The sequence below is a fragment of the Peromyscus californicus genome, unplaced genomic scaffold (genome assembly GCF_007827085.1).
Source record: "Peromyscus californicus insignis strain IS unplaced genomic scaffold, ASM782708v3 Scaffold_16__1_contigs__length_79575227, whole genome shotgun sequence".
Lineage (NCBI taxonomy): Eukaryota > Metazoa > Chordata > Mammalia > Rodentia > Cricetidae > Peromyscus > Peromyscus californicus.
The window spans coordinates 16,763,974-16,789,865 of record NW_026294458.1 but is presented as its reverse complement, the minus strand read 5'-3'; the positions used below and the strand labels follow the sequence as shown (position 1 = coordinate 16,789,865).

The 25,892-nt window shown below is 49.8% G+C and overlaps 1 long non-coding RNA gene across 3 annotated transcripts; it reads right to left on the bottom strand.

Annotated features, from left to right (window-relative positions):
- On the bottom strand, positions 1-25,233 carry LOC128111965 (uncharacterized). 3 transcript variants are annotated; one of them, XR_008218796.1, is made up of 3 exons: positions 25,095-25,233; positions 7,108-8,641; positions 1-6,837 (listed from the first exon to the last, which is right to left on the bottom strand). It is a non-coding gene; the product is annotated as an uncharacterized LOC128111965 (long non-coding RNA). The 3 variants fall into 3 exon arrangements; XR_008218794.1 differs by having other exon boundaries at positions 7,180-8,641; XR_008218795.1 differs by lacking the exon at positions 1-6,837 and having other exon boundaries at positions 6,981-8,302; positions 8,600-8,641.
- Positions 25,234-25,892: the final 659 nt, after the last annotated feature.

Here is a 25,892-nt window from a genome sequence, read left to right as displayed (position 1 = left end):
TAACAATCTTAATTGGCTTTATTTTCAATTTTAGAATCTAGCAATATTTTGATCGCATGAAACAGAATCAAGTATTCCAATAAGCCAAACTGAAGGAGTTGGTTTTATAGACACAAAATCGCTGAAGAAAACAAAACCAAAATATAGATCGGTCATTTTCCAAGTTGCTTTTTTTATACAGTGAGGACAGGTAGACTGAGAAATATAAAAACAATTGATTGGCAAGTGGCTCTTTAGCGATCCGTGGAAGGATTAAGGTAGAAGAGCTTAATTCCTCTGCACTTCCAACTGGCACATTCAGGAAATTTGAGCGCAGTGTGTCCAATCTTGATGTCTCAGGTCAGATAGAAAGCTCAGTGGACTTCATCACTGGATGAGTCCATTTTGAGTGTTAGCCTGCTCTGTTGAGGCTATGAAGGAGACAGCCCAGAGCAACTGCTCCTATCATTTTAAACAGCTCTACCGTACGTAATCTAGCCAGGGCTTGAGGACTGTAGTACTGAGGCTGATTCCACAGGGCGATCCCATTAACAAAGCTGAGGTAGTACTGCCTCAGGAGACAGAGGCTGGAGGACTGAATTCAAAGCCAGGCCGGGCTACATAGCCAGATTTGTTTCGAATACGCACACGTACGTGCGTGCTACCCGGGATGACAATTTTGAATGATGCTTTTTGAAGCGTACATCAGAGTTGGAAGATCTGCTTTCAGTTCTGTGGCCTCTTAAGGAGGGCTGGCCTTTGGGGGCGGGACTAAGGCAAAGCAGAGCATCCTGACTCTCCCCAGCAGATCTGAGGGGACTCAAATGTAAGGTCTCCCTGGCTGGGATCCAGAGAGCTCCCTGGGGAGAGGAGACACTTTGACCTAGGTCTCGAAGTTCACAGGTGGAAATGCTTTCTGAAAGGAGGGACCAGCTTGAGAAAGGCCGAAGAAATGGCAGGATGGGGTTCGAAAGCAGAAAGGAAGTGGGGAGGTGCATGCTCTAAAGATGACCTGGGAAGTTCAACCCGTTCTTGATAAGGGACCATGATGGGAATACACTGATTACATTGGTTGTGGCCCCAGCTTCTGCTCAGGTACCCGATCTCCACGTGGCCTCTCCCTGGGCCTCTGGGCCCGTTTCCTCATCAATAAATAAAGGGTTTCTCTGAAGACCCTGCCATGACTTGAATATCCCCAAGTCATGTTGATCAGAGGAGGCCTGAGCTAGGCCACTGCAGTAGCCAGGTGATCCCTGTACTATCTTGGGAATTCTGTAGACTCCCCATCAACTCCCCATCACAAGAAGATTCTTAACAGATGTGGCCTCAAGTCTCCAAGACTGTTGGAAATAAATTCATAAATTACCCGGTCATTGTAGAAATTATCTAAGAAAAAATAAGCAAGGTTTTGGGTTCTCTGCACCAAGCTGCTTGGTAAGACTTGATCTTCTCTGTTTTACTTAGGGCTGGGATTGAACCCAGGGCCTAGCATATGCCCAGCAAGTATTCTACCACTGAGCTACTGACTGAGCCAGAGTCGAACTTAAGAATGGTCTTAAAATGTTTAAAAGCCACTGATCATCTCAATAAATGATTCCTCTCCAAGTGTGTCTTTGTGCTGCAAGTATGAGAGCCTCTGATTCGTTATTCAGATGAAGCATGACCCATTAGGATCTACCAAGTTGCTGTGCATTGCCTACACCATATTAAGTCTCTTAACCTATGTCCAATGGAAAAGTCATTTTCATTTCTAGCCTTAGGAGAGAGCACCTGGTGTGGTCTGAAAGAGTCCTGGGAACCACATCAGCAAATCTGACTAGATACCACCTATAAATACATAGGAATCAATATTTGTTCAATAAATGTTAACTAGCAACATCATGGAACATGACTCCTGCCGCTCTGGTCATGCTTGCCTGGCCTGCTCCACAGCATTTTTGTGAGGATCAAGTGAGAATATACAGTCAAAAAGTCTTTGGCAAACTGTAAAATACGGCAAATGGGTAAATGGTGCTGGGGGAGCAGAGCGTAACAGAGCAGCTGTGCCGGGTGATTGTGGAGGGGTGCTGCAGGAGAGAGATAACACACACGTCCATTCACCCCAGATAGGAAACCCGTAACAGAACAAAGTACAGATACCACCAGAGTCCACCTTAGTGAACCCATGAGCATTACTGGGGTTACCTACAGGAATATGGGTGAGGGGTCACTTACAGGAGCAGAAATGACTCAAAGACAGTTGCATCCCCAAAGCCCAGCATGAATGACAGCTCACAGACACTGGGAATCTGGAGCACACTGCACAGCCTACAGGCAGCTCAACAGGTGGAAGAGTGTCCTTTCCAGGTGCCTCGGTTGGTCTAAACCTCTTCCAGTCAGCTCTGCAGGTCTTAGTTTCTTCTAGGCAGTGTGGCTGGTCCCTTCTTCATCTTTGCAGCTTAGCTTGTCTGGGAGTGACTCTCAGCAGTCTTTACTGTTTACTCTAGGGGAGGGAGGGGCCTAGTGAATCTGGTCAGTTTCAGGAACTTCCTTAGGCTATTATGAGTTGTTCTCTTCCTGTCTTAATGAAACTTTCCCGCAGGGTGGAGTGTTTCACTTCCCCCTAGAACATTCTGTTGTTTTACCTCCTTCTAAAATATTTCATCCCCAAATATCCCCCTCTCCTGCTTTTTATTTATTTATTTATTTATTTTACTTTCCCTTTACATCCTGTGTCTCAAGAAGCTTTTCTTCAGGACGGAAGGTTTTAACCCTGGAGGAAACTGCTATACAATGAAGGGTGGTTTGACTATCATCAGGGAGCGGCTTTTCTCTTAAAAGCATTTCTTACCTTGGTTGTATGGGGGGGGTGGGGTTAATAACTAAGTAATGAACAAGCGAGTGTATATGCTGTCCATCTTAGATGTTTCATGTCATCCCAAGCCCGAGCTAGCCATGTCAGCCACAAAGCCATTGAGAGGAAAATTTGTCATGAGACCCAGCAAAGGCCTGGTAGAAAGAGTCCTAACCAAGACAGAGCCAGAGAAGACAGTCAGAAAGCCGTGTTAGCTTCTAATGTTGGTCAGCTCTCTAAAGTGTCTGTGAGGAAAGAACAGGCTTTTTCTTCAAGTTACCAAAGTCATACCACTAGGCCAATGCATAAATGACCAGAAGTCCAGCAAGCATAAATGTCTTCACTGACAGTCCATGCAGCTACTAAATCTTTACCTCCTTAGACCAAACCACAGTCCCTAATGGTTTTCTGGGTCCTATTGTAGGGTAAAAAGTCCAAACTCAATTCCAGGACTTGAAATCCCACCAATCCCCACCCTGGAAATCTCTACCCTGGAAAAGTCCACCCCCCAGAAAACATAAATAAAACATGCCTCTTGCTCAGTTCTCTGCTGCTTCTCTCCCAAGCAGAGGCAGCCACCTCCCTGTATCTTTCCCAATAAATCTCTTGTGTGAGGTTTGTTGTGTGGTGTGACTTTGTGGTATTCCTTGGATCCCGACCACCAGGATACCTTTCCTGCTTTGCTGGAGATAACATCTCAAGTGATTCAAACCTAGTTTTCTCACTGAAGGGATTATAACACCAGGAGATGTTTGCTCTGGCTGGACTGCCAGATTGAAATGCCAGACTGAAGCATGCCTTTGCCCAGACACACCCAGGGCTCCTGGGAATCTCCAGACTGGCCTAGAACTAGTAGACAAGCCCTGAGCTTGGGAGAGGAGGCATCTCAATTCTTATGTCTCTGGTCCCAATAGCAAATGAGCTTGAGATAATCCTTTGAGTTCTTTGTACCTCAGTTTCCCCGCTTCTCCATTATGGGAAATGAATTAGTATTGCTCCACTGCTCCAGCCATTTTGGAGATTAGGGTGGGGATGACACTTGGGTAAGAGGGATGTGATAGTTTTTGTCACAAACTAGAGTTCCTTAGGAAGAGGGAACCTCAGTTGAGGAACTGCCTCCATTGTATCGGCCTGTGTGCATGTCTGTGGGGGCATTTTCTTCATTAAGGATTGATGTAGGAAGGCCCCACTGACTGTGGACAGTGCCATCCTGGGCAGGTGGTCCTGGGTTGTATAAGACAACAAGCTGAGAAGGCTGTAGGGGAGGAAGCCAGTAGGCAGCATCCTTCCGTGATCTCTGCTTCAGGAACCTATAGGTTCCTGACTTCACTCAGTGATGGACTGTGACATAGACATGTGAGCCTTTCCCGTTGCTCACAAAGTTGCTTTTGGTCGTGGTGTTTCTCCCTGCAGTAGAAAGCAAAGCAAACTAGGAAACAGCTGAGAGGACACGGTAGCTCTGTCTAGCAGGTTTGTGTAATCTAACATGGTCTCTAACGGTGATTCGTTCTCCTGATTACAAAACAAACCTTGAGCTGGGTATGGTGGCGCGCACCTTTAATTCCAGGACTCAGGGAGGCAGAGGCAGGAAGATCTCTGTGAGTTCGAGGCCAGCCTGGGCTACAGAGCAAATTTCAGGACAGCCAGGACTACACAGAGAAACTCTGTCTCAGAAACAAAACAAAACAAAGAACAAACCTTGATCACCACTGACTTTAACCTGTGACTCTGAGACAACAATGTTCTGCCCGTCTGTCTTGGTGTGGAGTCCTTTGTGAGCTTGTCCTGATCACTCCAAACCCTCATCCCAGTATGGAATGCTCAGGTCCTTAGCTCCTCTAAGAGGCCAGCGAGTGTGTGAATAAAGATTTGTGAGCATGCCTGTGGAGGCTGTGGAGTGAGGCCCGACTCTACACAACCACTGTTTTGACCTTGGCAAGTCTCCTCTCTCTCCATGCCTCCCTTCCCTCCTTCCTGAACATCCATTAAGCATCTTCCATGGGCTACCCAGGCTCCATGCTCAGGTGGGCCTGAGACCATGGCTGCCTGAGTGTTCTCTGCCATGCCTCTCAAATGTGCCTAACTTCCCAAGAAGGTCATAAAACTCTCGGGGTGTGAGCAAGGAGTGGATCCAGCAGCACCCCTGGGACAGAAGACACAGTGTCTGGATGTTGGAGAAGGTCACATCACCGATAGGGCTTTGAGGCCGAGAAGAGGGTCACATGCCACTCTGATCCCCAGCCATCCTTAAAGTGAAGGGCAGCGATGGATTCCCAAGGCTGGCGGAATGTGGAGTTGGGGGGCCTGAGACAATAAAAAATAGTTCAGCTGGACTCAGTTCCCTTAATAGTCCCCACCTCACTCTCCAATCCCCATAGGTCAGGGGTGAGGCTATTGCCACCCTGTAGAATCTACAGGTGAGCTCTGTTGCCTTGGTGACTTGCTAAACTCACCACTGCTGTGTCTCATGAGCAGCCCAGATCCTGCATCTAATCTTTCTCTGCCTCTGACAGTGTCTGAGCTGGAGCAGGCCCCCTCTGCTCTCTCTCAGCCTGTTTCTCAGGCCCTGCCTTGTTGATTTTCCAAGGATCCTACCGATTCACATGGGTGCCTTGCTGGATAGTCCGTTAAGTTCCATTCTGCGTGTGTCCTATGGAAACTTACACTCAACTCTCCTAGACTCTTCTCTCTGGGAGTGGAGGTGATGTCTTATTCCTGAGTCCTATTCAAACACAAACCCTAGCCTAAATGGGTACCCTGCCACAGCCCCTTAGCAAGGATGTAAGCCAAATACCTTCTTGGCTTCCCTGATGCTGTTCAGATGGACCAGGGAGCCACCCAAGTGCTGTCCCAGTATTCTATTGATGATGCTTTCGGGTCTGATGGTGTCAGTAATGTTTTCTGGACAACAGGTCATGACCTCCTGAGAGCACTGACCACAGTGAGCAACAGTGAGAGGCACAGGGGTCGGCACTCTGGGGAGAGGCGGTGGGGTGAGGTCTATACAGTCACAGGAGTGAGCTTAGCACATTCTCCTCCCTTCATACCCCTCTTCCCTCCTTTCTCAAACATCGCTGAGCATCTTCCTTGGGCCATGTATTCTGCTAAGCCTTGGAGTTCAGAAATAATCACTGGGCTGAGAGATTTGTGTTGAAACACCTGCCCTGCGAGTATAAGACCCTGAGTTTGGATCCGAGAACCCATGTAGAAGCCAGGTAGCCACTGCCGCCCACCGGTAATTCGAGCCTTAGGAGGTGGGCATGGGGGACCAACAGGGCAAGCCATAGGGGCCAGCTCTGGTTTGACTGACAGACCCTGCCTTAGTGAATGAGATGGGAGAGCAATCAAAGATGATTCCCAACATCAGCCTTGGCCCTCCGCATTCTGTGCACACACGTGTGCCCCCACACATGTGAACATGTACACATGCACGTGAAAGTGGAGGAGGGGAAAAGCCAGCGGGGAAGCGGAGCGTGAACCAGAAGCAGTGGTTTCTTCCTGCCTGGTTTCAGCTTCCTTATCGGTAAAATCAGGGCGTTCTAGTCCTAACGCTGTGGCTGCTCTGAGGTCGTCTTATCATCTTGGGCCATCTGTCCCCACTGGCTTGGCGTTGGGATAGGCCACCGTCGGCAGGTGACCTGCAGGGAAGAGCTGGTGAGAAATGATGAGTTGCACTGAGGGCAGTCTGTGCCGTGGCTGCGAGGACTCCAAATTCCCATGCCTTCAGGAACCCGGGCCGGCAAACCACCCCGAAACTGTCCGTTTATTTCCAGTGTGGCCAAGCGGTCCAAGAGGACCAGATGGAAGACAGATTATGCTCTCTTTCACTTGAGCTGAGCTGGTGTGAAACTCCAGCCCCTCCGATGGGTGGTCCACGCCGTCTGTAGGACCATCTAGCGCCTTCCTTCACTGGACATTAGGACTGTGGGACACACGAGGACACGCGACTGTGTGAGGACAGCTGCCCAGCTCAATCTGGTGCGAGGATTCCTACGGACCTTGCATTAGGAGATGCTCACACCTGGCTGGTGACAAATCTCAGATGTTATTTGAGAATTACACACACACATACACACACACACACACACACACACACACACACACACACACACACTGCTTTCTGCTTCCCTCCATCCCTCCCTCCCTCCCCCCCCTCCCTCCCTCCCTTCTTTCCTTCCTTGTTGCAAGGGATGGAATCTTCCAGCATGTTAGGCAAGGACTCTACCACTGATCTATACCCATCTTATTTTTTTTTTTTAATAATTAACTGCAGACCTTCCATTTTTTCTACTCACACAGCTCCCACCCCAGTCATCCTCCTCTGTGTATCTGCTTGAAACCCAGCGAAGGACACAGAAGATGCCTACGCTATTGGACGTATCCAAGATGTCTTCATAATGCAGTGAAGGGCTTTCGGCCTGAGCAAGAACCAGCAGCTTTCAGCGCCCTCTCGGAACCATCACGGTTCCCTCCGTGTCTTGGTCAACGTTTTCTTTCTCTGCTTAAAAATTCCTTTTTTTCCTCCAGTGTTTGGCTCTTTCCTCGACTACCACTTTTTGCTTTCTTTCAAAATTTGGCTTTTAAGGTCCTTGCCTTCCATATGCAAAATCTGCAGTTGGTCTTGGCCGGTCTAAGCTCCCATGAGCTAGTATTTCTAGTTCCCTGTCCAAGAAAGGCACTTTCCGGGTACAGAGGCTGCCAGAATGCTCACAAAATTGTTCAGCTGGAGCATGGCAAGCCAGAGAGGCAGCACCATGACCAGCAAGCCTCCGGAAGGGCTGTGGAACCACCAGAGTCTTCCAGTGAAAACCAGATCTAGAGACTCCCCTCACTGAATGTCACTGCTGCCCACACTCTACTGGCCTTCTCCAGGGAGCTTCCAGGTGAGAGACGGACCATGGAAACAGGCAGGATGGAACTGTCTTTACCCTGACAACTGGTTACATATCTTCAGCTCAGCGACCACAAGAGGCCATGGGGCTGTCTTTGATAGTCTGATGCTGGTGTGAATAACAGGTTTCAGGCTGTTTGTCTGCTTGCCTTCAGCTTTGAAAGCAGCTCTCTCCTAGCTACCATGGCTGTAGGACAGCTTTGGAGTAGGCCCAGACGACATCAGGCAGTTTCCTCCTGTAGCTGCTGGCTGGACAGAGACGTGGGGTGATATGTTATCCTGAGACATGTGGAAATGCTACAGGAGGCGTGGCTTCTCCGGGGGGGGGGGGGGGCTGCTCACACTGAAGGCCCAGGCCTGCCCGGAAGGCAGGAGGGGCGGCTTAGGAGTGATGGGCCCCAGGCCATGACAGACAGCAGATGGGATGAGGCCCACAGAGACGTTGTGTCATTCTGGAGGTGACCTAAAAAGTGCCAAATGCGGACAGAACTGCCAGGAGGAGTGCTGGTCTCTCATCTGGTGACTTTGCAAATGTGTTCCTTTACCATTTTCTTAAAAGAAACCTCTTCTGTTTACTTAGCCGAAATCCAGCCAAGTTTCTGTTTTAAAAAAATAGGATGCATTACATCGTTATTGAATTATCAAGCTCTCTCAACATCAACATCAGGACATTATCAAAATACAATCCAGGTGTTCAGCTGAGCGGATCCTTACATGAAGCAATTTAAATGAATAAACACATTTCCTCTTCATCTTTGGGAAATCAGCTGAGAAGCAAAGCCCAGAACTCCTGTGGGTGAGGTATGAAAGGCTGCACACATACATATCATGTTTGCGAAACCTGGCACACAGCAGCGTGAAGCAGTAAAAGGGGAAGGGGCCCAATCCATACTCACTCCTGAGCGCAGTTGACGGTGCTGATGCTGGTCACTTGGGGCCTGTAGGATGGGAAGAGAGAATTCAGGGGCTAGAGAGAGAGGGCTTGCTGACTAAGCATGAGAACCTATGTGTCCCAGCACCCACATAAAAGCAAAGTGTGATGGTGCACACTTAAAGTCCAAGCTCTGAGGAGGCGGAAACAAGCCTCCTGGGACTTACTAGCCAGCAGCCTGCCAGCCTAATCGATGACTCCAGGTCCAAGTGAGAGGCCCTGTCTCAAAAACAGTGTGGGAGGTTCCTGAGGTTGACATCTGGGGCGCACACACACACCCGCACACACTCTCTCTCTCACACACACAGAAACACACACACACACACACACACACACACACACACACACACATTCTCTCTCTCTCTCTCTCTCTCTCTCTCTCTCTCTCTCTCTCTCTCTCTCTCGTACATACACAGAAACACACACACACACTCTCTCACACACAGAAACACAGACACACACACACTCTCTCTCTCGTACATACACAGAAACACACACACACTCTCTCACACACAGAAACACAGACACACACACACTCTCTCTCTCGTACATACACAGAAACACACACACACTCTCTCACACACAGAAACACACAAACAGACACACACATATACACACACTCTCTTGTACATACACAGAAACACAAACACACACACTCTCTCACACACACATACACACATACTCTCTCATGCATATATAGAAACACACACACACACACACACACACACACACACACACACAGTGATTTCAGTTCATGATTTTTGTACAAAGTGTCTCAGCCCAGGAGCCTTTGGATGCAGAGACTGTGTCTTTTCATTTTAAATCTGTATTGTTTAACTCAGGGTCTGTCAGGCAGGCAGGTAGCGGGTTATAATAACCACTGTTTTGTTGCTATTTTGATCTCTGCTGTGGGGATCCAAGGTGTCACCCACCGACTCCCCAGCATGTGAGACTGTCATAATGAGACTTAAGAAGCTCACGGACATCTTCAACTTGTGGGAAGTGTACCATATCATTGTTCTGGAACTTTTCTTCCTCAGAATTCTATAAGCTGGAATAGCGACTAAGGAACATTATTTCTAATGTTCTAATGATCATGGCTGGCTCAATGAAGTATGTATTTTAAAAAGAACTGAAATGAAGTATTCTGATCCATTAAGTATAGGGACAGGGTAGAGTGGGATTTCATAGCCCTGTGTGTTAGTTACTTTTCTTTCGCTGTGATTAAACATCATAACTGAAAGCAACTTACAAAAGAAAACGTTTAACTGGCACATGGCAGCAGGAACAGCTGAGAGCTCACATCTTGATCCACAAGAAAGAGGCAGAAAGCACACTGGGAATGGTGTGGGATTTTGAAACCTCAAAGCCCAGCCCCCAACAAAGCCACACCTGCTAATCCTTCCCAAACAGTTCCACCAATTGGAGATAAACATTCAAATGAGCATATAATGAGGCTGTGTGGGGTACACTTGTTCAAAATACCATACCCCACGATCCCTACTTCATCCTTCTGCCTTTTTAAAACAAACCAAAGGTAGGCCAACTCAACGGGGAAGGAAGGAATATTCTATAAGTATGTCAACGAACAAGGGCCTCAGAGAGAGGCCACTGGGTAAGCTAGCCTTATAACACCCTATGCCTGACCACCCCAAACAACCTCTAGTCAGTTTAAGGCAGAATATGAGGCAGCCAAATAAGTGCTTGACCTATCTTGAGCACAACCTAGGAATGGGAGCAGTGTTGTGAGAATGGGCGGGGGGGGGGGGGGGGGGGGGGGCAGGAGTTGGGCGTGTAGAAGGGGCAGAGGGAGAAAGGGTCAAATCAGAGGGAACTCCAGGCCTTGACTCACATGATCAAAGCTGAAGAGAGCCCAGGGATTCCTCCATTGGCGTAGAAGAGTCAATCACAACCCCTAGCCTTCAATGCTCTGGCTGCTTTAAGAATACAAGTCAAATTGTCGTAAGCTGGCATTGGGGAAGAGGGTAAGAGTGTTGGCTGTGCAAGCATGGAGATCTAAGTTCAGATCCCCAGCACCCACATAAAAAGCTGGGTGTAACTAGGGCACAACCTTAACTCCCAAGCTGTGGAGGGCAGAGACATGAAGATGGGTCAGCCACTCTAGCTGATGGATGGATGGATGGATGGATGGATGGATGGATGGATGGAAGGATGGGTGGGTGGATGGGTGGGTGAATGAGTGGATGGGTGGATGGATGAGTGGGTGGGTGGATGGACAGAAGGATGGATGGATGGATGGATGGATGGATGGGTGGATGGATGAGTGGGATGGATAGATGGATGGATGGATGGATGGATGGATGGATGGATGGATGGATGGATGGATAGATGAGTGAATGGGTGAATGGGTAGACAGTGAATACAAGGTTCAGGAGAAACCTCGTCAACAGAGTCATAGAGCAGGATACCTGAAATCCTCCGCTGGCCTCCACATGTGTGCCAATGAGTGTACACTACACACACACACATACACCACAAAAATCACTGTGAACATCCTTCTGGTCTCTGGTGTGTGGATATGTTCAAACAAAAATCAGTTGCTACAATAGAAACCACGCCTCTGCTTGCTCTTCAGGGGCCATTCTGGATTTACTCTGTAAGCATTTTTCTTTCTTCCTTTAAAATAGAAGGAATCACGTAGCCACCAGTGATTGGTCCCCCAATCCCTCTGCTTTTCCGTGTCTGAGGGCTAGTGAATAACAAAGACCATCCAGGGACTGTCATGCAGGGGGCGAAGCCACCCTGCTGGGTAGGAAGGGGCCATTGTTCCCTTCCTGCTTCCCATTAGAAAGCTAGGAACCTTCATGTTGCACAGTGCCCTGCCTCTCACAGGAGGACCAGAGCAGGTCCTGCAGCCTCAGGAGTAGTCTGTGCTCGGCCTAGGGCCGCTCTCCCTGCACCTTTCATGGGGATGCCTCAGACAGAATCTTGACTAGATTTCACATGTTGTGAAAAACTCCAGGAGCATGCTCCCATACAAAGTAGCACTAGAACTTCAGGACCCCAGGTTCACCTCTCCCTAACAGGTAGCCTTGCCCCAGTCATAGAACCTACTTCCCAATCTATAAAATGGGAACAATAAAAGTGCGTTTCCCAATAGGTACCACGAACATGAGATGTCTCGGTACAGCAAAGGACATGTTACAGACCCAATCATGGCCACTACTGAGTTACCTACCCCTACATGGGTGTAGGTTCACCACCTCTCCCTCTGCTCAGATTTGGAAGCCCAGGTTGACCAACCAAAGTGAAGTAAAGTTTTAGAGATTTTTACTTTGCTGTAGTTAATGCCCTTGTTAGGTTTGGGGCTAGGGGCTAACAAGGCTGCACACACCTGCAGCGGCCCGTTTCCTAAAGCTGCTGCCGAGGAAGTGACAGGAAGTGCTCCCCTGGCTCCCCACAAGAGCCCCTATGTGAATCTGGACACTTCTGCAGATCCCCCTAGGGCCTAGACTCCAGGACAGCAGTGGACCCCTAATTCTCAATTTCCCCAAGGAAGTTTGCACACGCCCAGTCCATCAGATTCTAAGACATCAGAAAGCTACCAACGCTACCACATCCTCTGCCTGGACACAGGGTACACTACGTGTGGCCCTCCTCTTTCATTCCCCCACACCCTCTCAGTCACACTCACCAAGGTTCCTTCTCTTATCCTGGCAACACAAGACCCCCCTCCCCCTCCCCTGCCAGCTGGGAAGCGACGTCCCATTACTTAGTAATCACATGATCGAGGAGATCACTAGAGGATGGTTTCCTATGTCACACTGCTGCCTCCACACACAGGAGCACCCACAGGAGAGTGCTCACACTGATGTGAGCTCCGGAGCACTCATCAACCGTGTGGCATGGAAGCGTCCCTGTCTCTAAGACCTCTAAGGAAGCACAACCACTCTGCCACATGGGCCTGAGCTCTCCCCAGCGTCCCCACATGCTGTCTGTCCCCGGCATCTCTCTTTTCTTGGAATTAATGGCTTTCTCGGTAAATCTTGTATCTCAGAGGACAATCCTCCTCAGTGTCCCACCCCCACACCTTGGGCCCTAAACCCTAAACCTTTCAGGCCCCAGGACAATAGCTTGTCACTTAACTCATTCCAAATCTGAGGGACCTTTGGTGAAGCAAGCGTCTTTACCCTCAGAACTGTCTTTGCCAGTCTGAGCTATTCCTTCTCTGTTTTCCTCTTTCCTTTCCATGTGTGTGGTGTGTAGGGTGTGTGTGTGTGTGGTGTGTGTGGTATGTGTATGGTGTGTGTGTGGTGTGTGTAGTGTGTGTGTGGTGTATGTGTGTGGTGTGTGGTGTGTGTGTGTGTGTGTGTGGTGTGTGTGTGGTATGCATGTGTGGTGTGTGTGTGTGTGTGGCGTGTGGGGTGTGTGTGTGTGTATGTGTGGTGTGTGTGTGTGTGTGGCGTGTGGGGTGTGTGTGTGTGTGTGTGTGTGTGTGTGGTGTATGTGTGGTATGTGTGTAGTGTGTGTATGGTGTATGTGTAGTGTGTGTATATGTGTGTAGTGTGTGTAGTGTGGTGTGTGTCGTGTATGTGTGGTATGTGTGTAGTGTGTGTGTGGTGTGTGTGGTGTGTGTGTGTGGTGTGTATGTGGTGTGGGTGTGTATGGTGTGTGTGTGGTGTGCATGTGTGTGGTGTGTGTGATGTGTGTGTGGTATGTGTGATATGTGTGTGAGGTGTGTGTGATATGTGTGTGTGATGTGTATGAGGTGTGTGTGTGTGATGTTCGTGTGTGTGATGTGTGTATATGTGGTGTATATGTGTGTGGTATGTATATGTGTCATGTGGGTGTGAGGTATGTGGTGTGTGTGAGAGGTGTGTGTGATGTGTGTGTGTATATGTGTATATGTGTGTGTGTGTGTGTGAGCCCACTTCTGTGGGTGCTCCTGTATGTGGAGGCACAAGTGTGACATAGGAAACCTTTATCCTCCATTGATCTCCAGCCTCAATCATGTGAATTACTAACTTAATGGGACATTCAAGCCAAAGATAAAAAAAATCTAAACTGTCTAGGAGAGGGGTCCAAAGTTAAAATTCACAATCTCACCCCCAAAACCATCTTTGTCAAATGTCCCCTCTAGATTTGGGGTGATCAGGAGGTGGCACCTCCTTTCCATTTCCAGCCAAGCCATAGTTTGAGGCTGGTTGGCCAGACATGCTCTTCTGCAGTGTTGAACTTCTCTGCCCGCAGACTACAAGCCTCCCTCTCAGGGCGGCCAGGCCCCAGTACGCTCTCTGTCATCACATCAGCCTGCAGCAAGTAGGCAGGGGTGAAGAGAGGACCCAGAGCCACACCAGCCCAACCCTCCTCCCCAGCATACTAACAATATGAAGAGCCAGGGGACAGAGCTCAGGGGTGTTACTTAATAAGAGTCCCTCAGTGGGGAAACGTAAGGAGTAGGCATTGAGAGTTCCTCTAATTCCGTCCACGTGGCTGCCCAAGGGACAAACCTCGATCATCTCAGATGTTGTTTCCCCTCATTCTCAAATTCTGCTCATCACTGAGTACTGCCAATTTCACTTCCTAAATAGATTTTGAATCTGCTTTATTGGATCCACTATATGGCTGCTGGTTATTAGTCTGAGAAAGTATTATCATCTCTCGCTTGGGCTCCACATTAGCCCTCATCTCCCTGCAGGCTTCAACTCCTCACAGTGTTGTTGTTAACAGTTACAACCTGTGGTGTGGGCCCAGTACTCAGCACATGCAGCCCATGTCTCTCTCCCCAGCACAGTGCCCTTGAAATGGGTGTCAGAAACCACAGCCACTGCCTTCCTCCATTTCTTAGAGGAAATAGCTTCGCCTGCCTCAGAACTGCGTACTGTTGCATCTCCCCAGAATCCATCTTCCCTCCCTCCCTCCCTCCCTCCCCCTCCCTCCTTCTTGATTGCCATTATTTCGCCTTCCTTCCTTCCTTCCTTCCTTCCTTCCTTCCTTCCTTCCTTCCTTCCTTCCTTCCTTCCTTCCTTCTCCTCCCTCCCATTTACTCTTGCTCATATTTCATGTTTTAACCTAAACACCAACTTTCCAAGGAGTCCACTCAGACCCCATCAGGTCCCTCTACTAAAGTGTTCAGGAGTTTTTTCACATTTTCCTTCATAGTATCGACCACAGTTAGTGAGGAGACAGTTGGATCCTTCTTTGACTGGCCCTGTGTTCTGCACCACACTCTAAGCTCCGGGAAGGTGTTTTTCTATCCCTCGGCACCCGGCACACTAACTGGTACATGGTGGTGGACAGCTGGTGAATAATTTGTCAACTGAATGAGGGAGAAGAGTATCCAGAGAACAAAATACATTTCCAGCGGATAGTTTGAATGCCAAGTGACCCTTTTCTGGGAAAGCAGAATGGACTGAGGGAGTACGGGCCAGAGCGTCAGTGGGTGAGCAGATGAGGGGTGCAGAGAGGAGAGGGTGGGTCTGGGATCGGGGCAGGAGCTAGCAGATCCAGTGGCTGAGTGTGGAAAGCACAATGGTAGCATTAGATGAATAGTGTGTGGAACAGAGAGAGGGTCTCAGATGGGACACACATGCGATTGGAACGACTATAGAGGAGCAGGAAAACGCAGCTCCTGGCATCCACCATCCCAGAATTGGCCAACATTTGTCTGGGATGTAGATTCTCTCTGGCTGCTTTATCTATATGAGTAGATATTTATCATTTTGTGAGATCCAAAATGAGGCTTTAGTTTAGTCTGAGGCTTTAACTTTGGGGAACCTCCATGACATGGAGGTGTCCAGAACTGCCTCTAACTTGTCTTCCAAGCCTCGTTCTCTAACCATTAGTCCTACCACCACCCAATTCTCTCAATAAATTCCTTCCTTCTCTGCTTAAGTCGGCCGGAATTGGTTTCCGCTGTTTACAGCCAAAGACCGGCTTAATTTGGAGTCAGCACACTCCATGTGACCAAGCAGGTGAGTATCGGGCATGTGGGTGCCAGCTGTAGGGGTGCTGAGCATACAAATACCCAAGAGCCAACAAGACCACTCTGGACTCCTGGAAGTTAAGGTCTCCTTTGAGATGAGAAAGGAAGGTGACGGTTTTGGAGCTGGAGTTTGCAGATACGTGTGGGTGGAGGCTCCACTAGAGATAAAGCATCCTTTGGTTGGGATGTCATGGAGTCAGAGGCCACTGGATTCCCCCCAGCTGAGGGCCTGGGAAAGAGCTGTCACGGGGAAGTCCGAGTAGGTTCAAGGCCTCGTGCCTCCTGGTCCTTGCGCTTTTCCTAAAGCATTTACACACTGGTGATCTGTCTGAGAGCTCTCCCACATCTAGGAGTGTACACAAGAGGAAACCACGGGAGTCAGAGTGTGCCCGCCATGCTTCCTGATGCCTCAGTGCGGACGTCAGAGCAAGAAAGACACTCGGGCCACCTTCTCTCCTGTCCTGTGGTCTCCGACACCGATGAGCCACAGGGAAAAACTTAACAGTGTGTTCTCAACCCCCAGAGCTGATCCCTGGGCACATTTGTGCACATTCTCAGGTGATCTGAATAGGGGATGTTCAAGAATAGTGACTTTTCATCCTTCATCACATCTCACTGAAGAGGAAAGCGAGACTTCAAGAGAAATATTCTCCTAACTGAGGACTCCCCTGCCCTGCTCCACCCTCAGCAGAGAAGCAGTTGCCTGACCAGACACGAATTCAGGCTTCTTGGGTGCCTGCTTCTCTTGAATGTCTGGGGCTCATGGGGGCACAGGGGATCTTTCTTTCTCAAGCCATAATGTGACTTTTTATATCTGTGCTGCTTTTTAAAAATTTTTTACTTTTTGTTAACTTGACACAAGCTGGAGTCATCTGGAAAGAAACTCAATTGAGAAATTGCCTCAACCAGACTGGCATGTGGGCACATGCCTACGGTGCATTTATTTTTTTTAAAGTTAATGATTGATATGGGAGGGCCCAGCCCACTATGAACAGTCCCATCCCTTGGCAATTGGTCCAGGGTGATATAAGAAAGCAGGCTGAGCGTGGTGTATGGTGCACACCTTTATTCCCAGCACTCAGGAGACAGAGGCAGGTGGATCTCTGTGCGTTCGAGGCCAGCCTGGTCTACAGTGAGAGTTCCAGGACAGCCAGAGCTACATAGTAAGACCCTGTCTTGAAAAAAGAAAAGAAAAGAAGAAAGGAAAAGCAGGCTGAGCAAGGCACAAGGAACAAGCCAGTAAACAGTGTTCCTCCATGGCCTCTGCTTCAGTTCCAGCTTCCAGCTTCCTGCCTTTAGTTCCTGCCTGGGCTTCCTTCAGTGATGGACTGTGATGGGGAGGTGGAAGCAAATGAGCCCTTTTCTTCCCAGGTTGCTCTCGGTCATGGTGTTTATTGCATCAACACAAAGCAAACAAACAGGACCAACACCTTAACAGGACATTCCTTTCCTGGATCGCAAGAAGGCAGCTGGCTGTGGAGAATACTAGAACAAAGGATGGATATGCCGCTCTTGGCTTGGCCACAGAGGTTGCCATGGCCTTAGCTGGGTATTCGAAGGCAAGGATTCTTGCATCACTCTGTTCAAAACCTGTGTTCTCACCCGGCTCAAGCCCCTTCATTGTTTTGAGCATGTTCTCTCATCTGTAAAGTGGGGAGAATATTCTGTGCAGGTCAGCCACGTTGGACGAGTAGGTGCAGGAGTCGGGGGCTTGTTACCCTTGCAAGTGCCTTAAGGAGTTTTCATGGGTGTCAGGACATGGGAGGCCTGTAAAGGCGAGGGGAGAAAATGGCAGAAATGGTTCTAACTCCAGGAGGCGGGAGAGCTCTGAGGAAGGACTTACCCACTGACAGGTCTGTTACAAGGGAGATGCCTCACCTTATGATGCCCTGTCTCCCTCCCTCAGGTGCAGACTGAGGAGAGAAACCTAACAATGAGCTTTTAGTCGGAATTCTGACAGAGTTGTGAAGTCATCTGGGCTGGTGGTTTTTAAACAGCTCCTCCTCCTTTTCCTCCTCCCCCTCCCCCCCTCCTCTCCTCCCCCCCTTCTTCTCTCTCCCCTCCCCCCTTCTTTTTAAAGCAGGACCCTTTCTTTAACAAGACCTCAGTATAAATGAATTCCTTACCAGGCCTTTCTGAGCAATCACAGAAGAGCCACTGATTTATTGTGTGTACCGGCAAACAAAGGTCAAAGAGGAGACAGATGGACCAAGACCAAAGTCACACAATAAATCAGTGGTTAAGACAAATGGGAAAATGCACTTCAAAGCAGACCAGTCCCTCCACACCAGGGCACAAAACACTCTGCTTCAGAGACGGGGGTGGTTGCTTCATTTACGGTGCATTTACACATCCTAAGGACAGGCTCCCTGTGGGGTACAGGTAGGAAATGGGGACAGTCTGTGACATCGTTGAATCTCAGCAGGCTTCATTGGAAAAGAGATGTCAGGAGGAAATGACTGGGTATTTTCTAGGCACGAACCCCTCGCTGAAAAACAGAGTAAGTGAAATCAAAGCTCTGGAAGTTCCTCCTGGCTGTCGAGACCTGACGCCTCCTCCATGGCTCCCCAGAGCACTGTGAGCCAGATGGTGGTAGCCGCCAAATGAGAGACTGTCCATCCTCACAGAGGGCTCCAGGTGCTTCCCACCCGTGGGCACAGACACTTGCATGAACTAAGGCAGAGACTTTTGAGGTTTCTGAGTGAGCTTTCTGCCGGGTACCTGAACGTTTTTGCAGTATACGCAAGAGCCGAGATGGACCGAAGCCTTTCTCTTTTTCATCACGGTGCTGGCTAGTTTTCTATCAATGCGACACAAGCTAAAGCCATCTGAGAGTAGGGAACTTCAGTTAAGAACATGCCTCCATGGCAGAGGCAGGTGGATCTCTGTGAGTTTGAGACCAGCCTGGTCTACAAAGCGAGATCCAGGACAGGCTCCAAAGCTACAGAGAAACCCTGTCTCAGAAAAAGAAAGAAAGAAAGAAAGAAAGAAAGAAAGAAAGAAAGAAAGAAAGAAAGAAAGAAGGAAGGAAGGAAGGAAGGAAGGAAGGAAGGAAGGAAGGAAGGAAGGAAGGAAGGAAAGAAAGAAAGAAAAGTGCCTCCATAAAATGAGGCTGTAAGCAAGCCCACAGAAAATTAAGCATTTTCTTAATTAGTGATTGATGTGGGAGGGCCCAGACTGTTGTGGGTGGGGCTATCCTAGGTTGGTGGTCCTGGGTTCTATAGGAAAGCAAGCTGAGCAAGCCATTGGGGGCAAGCCAGTAAGCAGACCCCTCCGCGGCCTCTGTATCAGTTTCTGCCTCCAGGATGCTGCCCTGTTTGAGTTCCTGTCCTGACTTCCTTCAGCGATGGACTACAATGTGAAAGTGTAAGCCTAATAAACCCTGTCCTCCCAACGTGCTTTTTGGTCATGGCGTTTCATCACAGCAAGAGAAACCCTAGCTCTTCTGAGGCAGTCACCTCAGCAACCAAGGTCTCACATCAGCAAACGCAGGACAAGCTGAGGGGACAAGTTTGCCTCCAGTTTGTCAGGGACAGCCCCTCAGAGTAGGCCTCTGTGGGCTCCCCTGGCTCCTGACCTCAGTTAGCTGCTGTGGAGCCGCTGGGTGGCTAAGCTTTGGCCAGGACAGAGGGCAGGAAGCCCTAAGAGCAAAATACTCTATGCCCCTAATCTCCTTGTCTGTTTTGTTGTTGCTGTTCACCTAGGAAGTTTTTTCACCTAGAAAACACGCAGGATTATTTTGGCCAGTCAGTTGTGGTTCTCACAGAGCCCTTAATTTCAAACCCGGGTGGCAGATGACAAGGAACCACCTTCCTTCTGCTCAGAGATGTGAAGGTTTGAGTGAGGATGGCTCCCATGGGCTCATAGATTTGAATGATTGGCCCTAGTCAGTGGACCTGTTTGGGAAGGATTCAGAGGTGTGGCTTTGTTGGAGGAAGAGTGTCCCGAGAGGTGGGCTCTGACATTTCAAACACCAGGCCCAGTGTCTCCCTCTATGCCTGTGGAGGGGTTAAACTCTCCCACCTGTAGCATGACTCTTAAATGGTCTTATTAATGAGAACAAACCCGGGGCCAGGTATTGGGGTGAATGCTGGAAGATCAGAGAAGCAGAACAAGCCACACCCACCTCACCTTGCCAATTCCTCAGCTGATCCTGTTTCCTCAGACTGGAAGTTTCTGAGTCTTCATCCAGACGGATCTAAACTGAACTGTTGCTCAAAAGCCTAAAAGCTTAAAAAGGCTCTAGTTCCTCGTCCTCACGCCTTATATACCTTTCTGCCTCCTGCCATTACTTCTTGTAAGTCGTCATGCTTGGCTGTTTCCAGTGTGGTCTTGAACTCACAGAGATCCAGGCGGATCTCTGCCTCTGGAATGCTAGAATTAAAGGCATGTGCTACCACTGCCTAACCTCTATGTTTAATATTGTGACTGTTCTGTTCTCTGACCCCAGATAAGTTTATTAGAGTGCACAATATTTTGGGGAACACAATACCACCACACCCACCCTCACAACTGAATTTAGGTTTCAGTTCTCTGAGAAGGGCAAAACATGTCTTTTCCACAAAGGGCCATTTATCCACAATGCCCTTGCGTTCAGGGGCGAAGCCTGAGCCGGCCTCACAATGTCTCAAGGACACATCCAGCAGCCCCCTTCTGAGTCCCGTCCAAACTTGACCGAGCTTGTGCAAGTGTGTCCAAAAATGGAAAGACTGAACCTCAGCCAATTAAAAGTACACTAATGGAACTACTGTTTGTTTAACCAATCATATTTAAGATAGCCTAAGTGTCCCTAAAACTCCCCTTAACTGTGCTTAAAAGAAGCCTACAGGGGCTGGGAGAGATGGCTCAGCGGTTAAGAGCGCTGCCTGCTCTTCCAGAGGACCCAGGTTCAATTCCCAGCACCCACATGGCAGCTCACAACTGTCTGTAACCCCAGTTTTAGGGGACTCTCACACAGACATACACGTAGACAAGACACCAATGCACATAAAATAAAAATAAATAAATTATTTTTTTTAAAAAAAAAAAGAAGCAGCAGCCTACCCGCCCCTCTCAGGGTTGTCGCCATTTTGTAGAGGTGAACGACCCCCACATGCATGCTGGACTATTAAATGCTTTCTGTTCTCGTGCACTGCTCGAGTCTGGGGTCTTCCTTCAGCATTTCCTCGGACCCTACACCTGATGCCATCAGACCAGGTTATAAGGCTCTCAGCTACTATTCCAGTGCTGTGCCTCTCTGCTTCCCACCATAATGACCGTGGAGGAGCCCTCTAAAACTGTGAGAAAGCCTTCAATTAAATGCTTTCTTTGTGGAAGAGTGGCTTTGGTCATGGTGTCTCTTCTCAGCAATAAAACAGTGACTAAGATAAGAGCCCACACCCCGTCCCTGCCCTGCCAAACTCCAGGGACTCCGAGGGAGTCTCAGAATGGTCTAGAGTATAGGCACTGAGCGTTGTACGGCTTTTGGGCTGCTGTAGAGCATGAGGTTTCCAGAGCGCAAAGGGTGGAGCAAGGGTTGGGTTTGAATGTCACCTCCATCCCACCCAAACACACTGCTTGGATCTTTTTTGGTTTTGGCTTCGAGACAGGGTTTCTCTGTGTAGCCCTGGCTGACCTGGAACTCACTCTGTAGACCAGGCTGGCCTCGAACTCACAGAGATCCGCCTGCCTCTGCCTCCCGAGTGCTGGGACTAACGGCGTGCGCCACCACCGCCCGGCTGCACTGCTCAGTCTCCATGGCAGCAACCATTACAGCATCTCTTCTTGTCTCCAATCTTCTGTTTTCTAGCTGCACTTTGGAGTCACCTTGAAGAACTAAGGTCCTGGGCCCACACTACGTACTGACTCTAGGTGTTGGCTTATTTCTTTGTGTCTTGGGGTGCTGGGGTGATATCCAGGGTCTCCTGTATGCTAGACAAGTGCTCGACCACTGGGCCACATTGCCCAGCCCTGCCTCTGTTATTTTTTTCCCCCTCTTTGTTATTTGAACCAGTTTCCCAGGAGATTCGTATGTAGTTAGTCTTGGAACCAGGGACTGGATGGCTTTAGAGATCCTACTTCAACTAAACTGCCTTTGGATATCTCATCCCATTTCCTCCACCTATTCCTGGTGTTGCAATTCAAGACTCCCAGGAAGCACCGGCTTCCCTTTTAAAGATGCTGTCTCCCCAAGTTCCAGCACTTGAGCTGCCAGGCTGGGCCTCTGGAAACCCAGCCTCCCCTAGGGAGCACCTGCAGCTCCATTCGCCCTTCCCCTTCCCAGGTACTTCCACACACTTGGCTGGCTTGTAGCACTAGGGGTCCTGAGCATCCCATAGTTCTGAAAGTGGTGCAGCCTGTCCACTCCATCCCCCACCACATCGGCCCATGTGGCTACCAACGCCTCAGGCTGGGAATAACACCTCACCCTAGATCTCCTGCGGTCTGATGACAGGGAGCTCTTAGCTCTAGCCCCTTCACCGTGAGGACTGAAGAGGCGGGGTGGGGCTTGCTCCTTCACCCCTTCCCATGAGGATGCCCTCACAGCTCCACACATTTCCTGTTTTCTCACTTAGCCTCACGCTTGCTCTTGGTTTTGCTTTTCTTCTCTTGGGGGTCTTGCTCGCTTGCTCTTGGTTTTGCTTTTCTTCTCTTGGGGGTCTTGCTCGGTGGCCCAGGCTGGCCTTGAACTCCTGATTACCTTTCTGCTGGGATGGCAGATACACCGCACGGAGCCTGGTTCTCCATCTTTGTGTTCCTCCTGAGTACGAACAGTCTGACTCAGCTTAGCTTCCGAGACCAGGCGAGATTGGGCATGTTCAGGGTGGGATGGTTGTAGGTCTCTCTTTGTTTCTTCTGGTGGGTCCGGTACCACTTTGGCACCACTTTGGCCCGACATCCTGAACCAAAGCTTTTTGGCAGAACACAAATAGAGGAGGAAAGAGGCAGCCGTAGAACCAGCCATCCCTTGAGTGCTGGCCAGAGCTGACGCTGGGAAAGGCAGCCGGTCTGCTGAACTTCTGAGGAGCCCAGTGCGGTTGCTCCAGGAGCTGTAATTAAGCTCACTTCTAATTTGATAAGCGAGACTAGCCTGACATGGGAGAGAGTAATTAAGTCTCACCGAGAGCAGGACAAAGCATCTCTGGAATTCTCATTCACATTCTCTCTCTCTCCCCCTCCCTCCATCCTTCTGATACATGTCCAAGATGTGAAGGCAGATGGCCCCGAGCCCCGCCTTAGAATCATTCCGGTCCCCACTCTCTGCCCCCTCACATCAAGGGCATGGTCATCTGACAATACACTGGACATGGCAGATGAATGTGCCACAAGACTGAGAAGGCTGGGCCTCCCTTCCCTCTGCCTTCTGCAAACTGTGGGCTGGGGAGATGGTTGGCTTGAACGCTTCCGCCTGGCCCACCGTTCTGCCACTGAGTTAAGTCTAGCCCGATCTAGGGTCCCAGGGGAGACTAGGGGGGTAGGAAGGAGTCCTGGAGACAGACACTAGAATGCTGCGTTTGCCTTGGCACTTTTTCTGGTTATGACCTCCCATAAGTCATATCACCTCCCCGAGGCTCTGGTTTCTTATCTGCGAAATGGGCATAATGTTTCCTCATCAGTAGTGACCTGCTTCCTGTGGAAGGAGATGAGGGACCACAGTTGTGAGGGCATGTGCAAGTGAGCAGGTGTGAGCACCTCACCAGAGGTGAAAAGTTCTTGGCCGCCTGAAGGGAACTCAGACAGCCCAGAATGTGTCATCTGGGTACATGAGGGATGGGGTAATCAGGGCTGAAATCTCCTGTTCAGATAGCAAGGTGTGTGGAAGTCTTGTCAAAAGTGGGACCTGGGCTCTTGAACTTGACTTAGCCACTTCAGAATACCAAGAGGTGCCGGGCGGTGGTGGCGCACGCCTTTAATCCCAGCACTCGGGAGGCAGAGCCAGGCGGATCTCTGTGAGTTCAAGGTCAGCCTGGGCTACCAAGTGAGTTCCAGGAAAGGCGCAAAGCTACACAGAGAAACCCTGTCTCGAAAAACCAAAAAAAAAAAAAAAAAAAAAAAAAAAAAAAAAAAAAAAAAAAAAAAAAACAAAACAAAACAGAATACCAAGAGAACTGAGATTTAGGTTGTTCTGTGGAGGTCTGGGTCAGAGGCAGGTGCCAATGGCGTGAAGTTCGACAGAGGAGGCAGGGTTAGCTCAGTCTCGGGATAAACCTTTCTGAACCAAGGAAAGACTTTCCCAGGTCACGAGCACCCGGCCACTAGCAGAGTTCAAGCTCTGAGGCAGCCTCTTTTAGCCCTTGTCCAAACTATGGTCCCCAGTGGCCAGCCTCGGATACTCACACTGTGCCTCTGAAGCTGTCACTCATGAGTCACCATCCTCTAATGACTGTGCACACCAGAAAGCCTTTTTACGCCTGAGGCTGGCTGGGTGATCTCTACCAGAGTCCCAGAGCCCCCATCTCTCTTGGTTCGAGCTCCTGAAGCAAAACCAACCCTATCTGTCCCGAGCTCCGTGCCCACGCCTCTCAAGTCCCTGGAGGTGTGGGCTCAAGGCTTTCTAGATTCTGTCCTCTGAGATGCCCACTGGGCACAGTATCCGCTCTACAAAAGCACACTGCCTGTAGCAAGGTGGTTGGAGGAGTCCTCCAGCCCTCACCCCGGGAGCCACGCTCAGAATGCCAAGGGAGTGGGGGGGGTGGGGGAGCTGGTTTGTGTGGCCGCGCTCTGCGATTACTGTGCATGAGCCTAAAGATTCCTCTCACTGTTACATAATTGAGGTATTTTTTTTTCCCATCCTTATTTTAGATCCTGGTACCATCTGCCCCGCTTTTCACGCATCGCTGGCTCTGGGCTGGAGGTGAGCTCAGGCTTGGCCAGTCAGCTCTGTCCCTCACGTGATGAGGGACTTGGGAAAGCCTGCTCCCTTATCTGTAAAATGAGATCTTGACCCCACCCCTGCCTACCTGCCAGGGCAGCTGGGAGGATCAGGTGAGAGTAGGTCTAACTGGCTGGGTAAGTACGTCTGGCGCTGTACACTGGAGTCCGCTTGTTAACCTGGTTCCCCAGGCTTGCTCACCTGTCCCAGGAGAAGGCTCACAGCTTTGCAAAGCAGGGTGGAAATACAGGAAGTGGACAGACCTCACCGCGGGAGGCTCAGGACTTCCTGCCATAGCAGCTTGGGACAGGCAGGGCCAGGCTGTCTTGTCACCTGCTCACACGGCCTCTTGGCCTTGGGGTGGAATGTGAAGCTCAGCACATGTTGACTTACCAGACAGAAAAGTCTTGCAAAATCCTTGTCCACTTCCAGCCATCGAAGGCGGGTTCCTGCTGCGAGCTGCTGCAGGCCCGGGGTCCCAGCTCAAGTCCTAGGGACAGGCTAAGCCCAGCCTGAGTTGCCATCCCTACTACCCCCCTACACCCCACCCCACCCCAGCCCACCCCCGCCACGCACAGGCTCAAGGGTTTGTTCAAAATGCTTTTCTCCATCTCCACGGAGTCTATTTGATGGTCAAAGGAATGTATTTGAGGGTTAACTCACAACGGGAATAAAGGAGTTGGTCGTGGAATCCTGGAGGGGTGGGGCACGGTCCAACTCAGTTCTCTGGGGAGCTCGGCCTTGATCCGCACTAGCATCCAAGACCACGAGGGTAGCCAAGAGAGGGGCGCACATACGCGCATGGTGGCCACGCCCACGCATGGTGGCCACGCCCACGCATGGTGGCCACGCCCAGGGGCAGGTACCTCAGCGACCTGTGGCCTCACTAGGGGCGGTGCTTCAGGGCAGGGCCCAGACAACCACCCTCTACACCCGTGGCACTAACTGAAGTTCAAGGGCACAGTCAAAGGTTTGGCAGATGGGAGCCAGCACACACTGCTGGACCCTCTCCCTGCCTTAAAGGGCACGGGAGAAGGTGATGAGACAGAGAATGCTAGGCTCCTGGCTATGCTGGTCAGCTTGGCGGTTACACAAACATGCCATCGACTGAGGATTAAACAAGATACATGTTCACATAACTCTGGAGGCTGGACATTCTGTCCCCACCCACTGATGCTGGGTGAGTCACTTTCCCCTTTGGGGCCTCAGTTATGTGACCTATAAAATGGGAACAACCTGTGATCTGCCCACCTCACCTGTCTAGTAAAGATCAAAGGTAGTTCCTGTGTCCAAGCAGGCTGCTGGTTCCAACAAGTGAAGCTGAACTGGGAGGTTTGAATCACCATGGGGATTATTTGGAGGAAAGGTACACTGGATTTTTTCTTTCCTGAGACAGGGTCTCACTGTGAAATCCAGGCTGGCTTGGAACTCACTACATAGACCAAGCTTATCTTGAACTCA